Below are 5,456 nucleotides of genomic sequence, written 5' to 3'. Positions count from 1 at the left end.
ATTCTCTCCATGTAAACCATGTGAGTGACTTGGAGAGTTAAAGTTCTCCGTTTTTAAATTAAACTGAGAACTTTTGAAAAACAGGTCGTTGGAAAGATGGGAGATAAAAGAATGCCGAAACTTTTTTGGTCCCGAAAAGCCATTTGTGTAAGTGTGCTCCAATAGTTTTGAAAACCTGAATTTTAGCATGTTTTCAAGATAGGAAAAAGAAAAAAAAATGCAACTCAATGGACGCCACTTTCTTTTGCAGTCCAACTAGGCCGGTCCAGTAAATTTTATTACTAGGAGAATCTCGGTTTTCTGCAGTCCTGCATCACTATACCAAGATCTCCACTAACATACAAGGCCCACTTGGAGTCCATCTGGAGCGTGCAACTTCCATGCAGCGTCTGGGAAACGGCGTTTTCACAAGTAGGTTTACAGGAACTGGCCCCAGGCTGATAAAAGGTTGGAGTAAATAATTGATATGATGGATGTTGTCTTTGATTAATTAATGGTCTGTTTTGGCATTTCAAGTTGAAAGTAATTTGAGGTCTAGAACTGACATTGGAGGCCACATACATGTTCCAGCACTCGGCAAAGTCCCTTTTCGACCTGGCTATTTATGCTTAGGTGGCCTCATACACCGTAAGCCTTTTTAGAGACATCACTGCCAAGCCACCCACTTCTGCTGGAGAGAACAGGACACCCACAACATCGGAGACTCTTTCCCCTACTCTTTTCGGGAATTCAGAACCCAGAATCCACGATACTTAACATTCACAGTTAACCAGTTGGCAGATCATTTGATTAACACGGAAGCCCTTGTCAAACTACCAGTGATTACTTTAGAAGTTCGACCTTTTAATTCTGTACAAGATAGCTCAAACGAGCTGTTAAACGATCTGGTGAACATTGAACCGTCGAGGGCAGCCCACGTTATATGTGTCTGTCAGGAAACACACAAAAATGGTGAAACCTGCTGGCGAGTAAGGATTTCTTCTTTCATCAGTTGACGTTCCTACAGCAAAGTAATTCAAACGCAAAACATCTTACTTAGGTTCAGTTGCTGTTGAATACTAAGGAGCTCTAGCAAAGACAACGTCGACGGTAACAAGAACGTCACAAATTTACCTACTTGCATATAAACAATAGCTTTGTACGCCCTGCACGTGCGGTTTTCACCTTTGTCTATTTCTTTGCCGTCTCAGCAAAACAACAACTTGAAATAGCCAAGTTTGATTTTATGCAAAACGTCAGCATGTGGGAGATAAATTCATTTTCTCCCCTAACTTAAGCGCTCTCATAACGGTTCATTCCTGAGGGAATGCCACACATTTGTCGTATTAAGAATATTGGAATAGTCGCAAAGTGATTGTAATGACCCAAATTTATAGATGACGTTCCCTTTGCCGTTCCCGTCGTCATTGCTAAAGCTCCCTACTAATTGACAAGGGCCAATGAAACAACAGAACAGAACCACAACAGTTGTTAATTAAAAATCTCGACCCAGAAGCAAGAGGCAACTCAGTTGGCTATTTACCAGTCCAGCGGAGAAGTTGTACCGGCGAATACCAGGATCAAATTAAACGAGTGGTCAGAACGGGTCTTTAACCTGGGAATTCTTTATCTCAAGGCAAGCGCCCTAGCTAATCACTTGGCTGCACTGCCTCGTAGACAGAGAGACAGTCGGTATCAATGATGATTAATTTGAAGTCTCTTGCTGAAGGAATTGTGACCAAAACACGAATTTTTCCATCTCGTGCATCTCGAAATTACCACCAAGTCATTACTTCCTCCAAATAATAAATGTATTGTCCCCTCGATCTGCCAAATAAAAACCTGAACAACAACCAAATGACTGCGCGCGAGATATCTCTTTCTTTTACAACTAAGTATATATTGTATGTAGATATTGATGAAATAATACAATTGCCCTCTTTATAAATAAAAAACAAAATCATATCTTCACCGCGTGGGGTGACGACATCATTTTTAACTTCCCACGTAAGAATATTGGTGTCGTCATGGTAACTAGGTCGACTAGCCAATGTAAGCGTACTTCTCCTTCATTGTAAGATACGTTTATGCTGTCATATAATATGGTTCTCCACTCTGGTCCATTAACATTTTTATGGCTCAATTTCACATTATCGTGATTTTTTTTCACAACTTTTATATCTTGTTTCATGTTACACGGCATCCTTGTTTTGGCAGTTGGTGACAATTTTGAAGATGGATAAAACATGTTGTTTTAGGGTTAAACACTTTATTGCAAGCGCGAGGATATTGTCGTGCTGATAGTGAGCGCATCACGGCTCAATGACAAAATTCGTACCCCCCCCCCCCCCACCTGCCCCCCAACGGCCATGTAATATCATGTATTTAACAGCACAAAACAACATTCATTACTACATTAAGTTACCTTTCTTCGAAACACTATGCCCGTAAGCTCCACAAAGTCCTATAATTTTGCATTGGCAGAAGGTCAGAAGTTGCCACTTTGCTGTTTGTACAAAGGAAAACACCAGTCAAAAACCTCTGAAGGTTACATGACAAACTCGGTAGATCAGAATCTGTGGGTAAATCATATAGAATTAATCACAACCCGGAACAAACTTCCAATAACACATTTTGCCCCTCTCGTGGGCTTGCTGTGGGGCACCAAGCCCCAGTTGGTCCATGGTGCTAGTCTTCAATGGGAAAGAAGCATACTAATCAACGATATGGCCAATGTATTGGTCAAGTTACTGGGGTCTCTTCTAGCCCTCAGCCGCAAAGCTGTATTTAACATATAGACTCCATGTTGCCGTGCGTCTTTTCAGTAACAGATCACAGATGACGTCAAAATGTGGTAAGAACAAATTAGTGGCACACGAGGCGACAGCCGAGTGTGTCACTGATGTTCTTACCACATTTTGATGTCTTCTGTAATCTATTACTGAACAGACGCACGACAACATGGAATCTATTTGTTTTAAATAACAAAAAATTAAACTTTATTTGCATAAAAGCTGATGGTGACGTCAATCGTGCGTCTGTCCTCTAATAGATCATAAGCAAGAACAAATCAAAATGCGAGAATAACTTAAATTATTCTATAAAAAATAATATTAGGGAGTTCAAGAAAGTTCAACGGCAACGTTAACGAAAACGCCACTCTAAAATATAACTTAGCGCAATCGCAAGTATTTCGCGATTATTCCACATTGTTCACATTGTACAATACGGGTGAATTATCCTGTAACTGGATGGGTGCGAACGGTTTTAAAGTAAAGATGGATAATGAATTTTGCATTGCTGTATGCTCACGTTGTCGGCAAAACCTAAAATTTGGTAAATAAGAAATGCACGGAAATTCGTGCTGCACGTGTAGCACGATTATTTTTTCTTTCTGAACCAATGATATTCTTGCTTTATGGCGTTGTCGTTGCCGTAGCCGTCGTCTTTGCTTAAACTCCCTTGGGACTTTAAGATCTTCGACAGCGACGTCGACGAAAACGTCACCTCAAATTATAACTCTGCTCTGTCGTAAATCTTTCGCGATTATTCTCACGGCTACAGTGTGGGCGAAGTACCCTTAAAATAAACTGGGATGAGCGGTTTCCGAGTACAAATATGACAGACCTTTACGGCAAACGGGGCAGGCTCCTGCTTAACATAAAAGCAAATGAAAATTCTCTCTTTTTAACTTGTCTCGTTCCTTTGAGATGTTGCTTGATATCTGGAGCTCACAGGAATGAAATGAGCTAATATCAAGAAGGGTTCTTACATTTTGGGCAAAACCCTAATTTCACTCCGAAGTTTGCCATTTGGCGTAAACGCCATGCTTAACCTCTCTATTCTTAAACTCTCTATTACGGAAGCCGGTAAGAGTCACACGTTGTCGCTTCCATGTTGCCGCGTTAAACACAAAAAGGGAAGGGGGGGGGGGGGGCCTGTCTTGCAGGACTCTCACTGAAAGCAGTGCTAGTCTTTGGGAGAGTACTGTCACAGTTTTGTATCCTTTTTGATATTTTCATTTTACGTTCTCCCCCTCCCCCTCACCTTCCAGGTTGTCACTTCCAAGTTGTCGCTTTCAAACGGTAGAAACGGAAATGGGAAACTGACTTTAAAATGTTTCAGGCCGGAAGAGGAGGAGAGCGTATATTACATTAGAATAGCTGTAGAAATGAGATTGAACTTCCTACATTGTCCCCTCCCCTGTTCTATACGAAACCGCGACAACTTGGTAGCGAGAAAGTGGAAGCGTCAACTTGGTAGCTACAACGTGTGACCCTTATCGGCTTCCATAGGAATGGGAATTAAGGGTCTCCGTGAATAATGCAAGCTTATTAAGATCGTAGCAGAGCTGTTTGTTAAAAAACGTGGGGGAAAATTAATAAAACTTGGTAGCAGACTTAATCCTTTTACATTCATTCAGTTTCACTTGTAAAGTACTGTAAACTGCAGAGACGGTGTGCTCCCTGCCTGATTAACTTAGTCATGGATTAAAGTAGCTGAAATTGTTCTGGTTTCGTGTATTTTTGGATTCAGTTGAAGAAAGCAGTTCACCTGTATTCGTAATCTATAAGGCCAACTCATGACAACTGACATGGACTCTAGAACGTTAATGTGAGAGGCTTAAACTCTTCGTAGCAACAGCTTGAGGGCAAAAGAGGTACAATGAAGCAAAATTAAGCTATGGAAGATATAATTCTAACTGTCGTGTCCGTGGAGAGCTAAACATTTAACAATTATTCGCCGAAGGCGATCGAGGTGAATATCGTCGAGGTTTTTATTCACTGATATTCACCAAGCCTGACGTATTTTTTTTTAAAATTTAATTACATAGGTGGTTATTTTAAAAAGATGCCTTTTCTTTAAAACAATTAATTTCTTTGTCTGTCACCTCGACAAACGGTTTGCTGTCATTTTGAAAAAAAAATCGCTTAGGTGATTATCGCGTAATAGTCAATTCAAGTGCAACCAATCAGCGCAAAGAATTTTCATTAATCACCTTTGTAATTGTACCAACAGCTAAGAAACACTGCAATGAACTCTCAATATTCCTCAATGACGGCGTTCCTTGCACATGGTCAAGTCCATATATGGGCAAGCCAAATAAGGTTTTCCCTCGAGTCCTGATGTTTCCCTCGACTTCGTCTCGGGACTCTCGGGAAAACAAAACTAACTGTTTCCCTCGGGACCATACATTGAATGTGTATAATGGTTAGACTTTTAAGTCTTCTCGGACAAGGACTTCAAACCGGAGGTCCCGTCTCGATCATAGCCCTTGTTGGAAATTAAATAGTATAGGACGTTAAAGAACCCACTCACTGTTCGACAAGAGTAGGAGACGTAGTCCCCGGTGTTGTCATCTGACCTTATCTGGACAGGGGCATCTTTCACTTCCTAAAACTAATTGTAAACTGCGTAATATGCAGTCTGGCTAAAGTCCCCTATAAAGCATTGTAAATTAGTCCTGAAAATCCCAG

Source organism: Montipora foliosa, chromosome 13, assembly GCF_036669935.1.
Source record: "Montipora foliosa isolate CH-2021 chromosome 13, ASM3666993v2, whole genome shotgun sequence".
NCBI lineage: Eukaryota > Metazoa > Cnidaria > Anthozoa > Scleractinia > Acroporidae > Montipora > Montipora foliosa.
The sequence above is the reverse complement of the archived record's forward strand: the minus strand, read 5'-3'. Positions refer to the sequence as shown.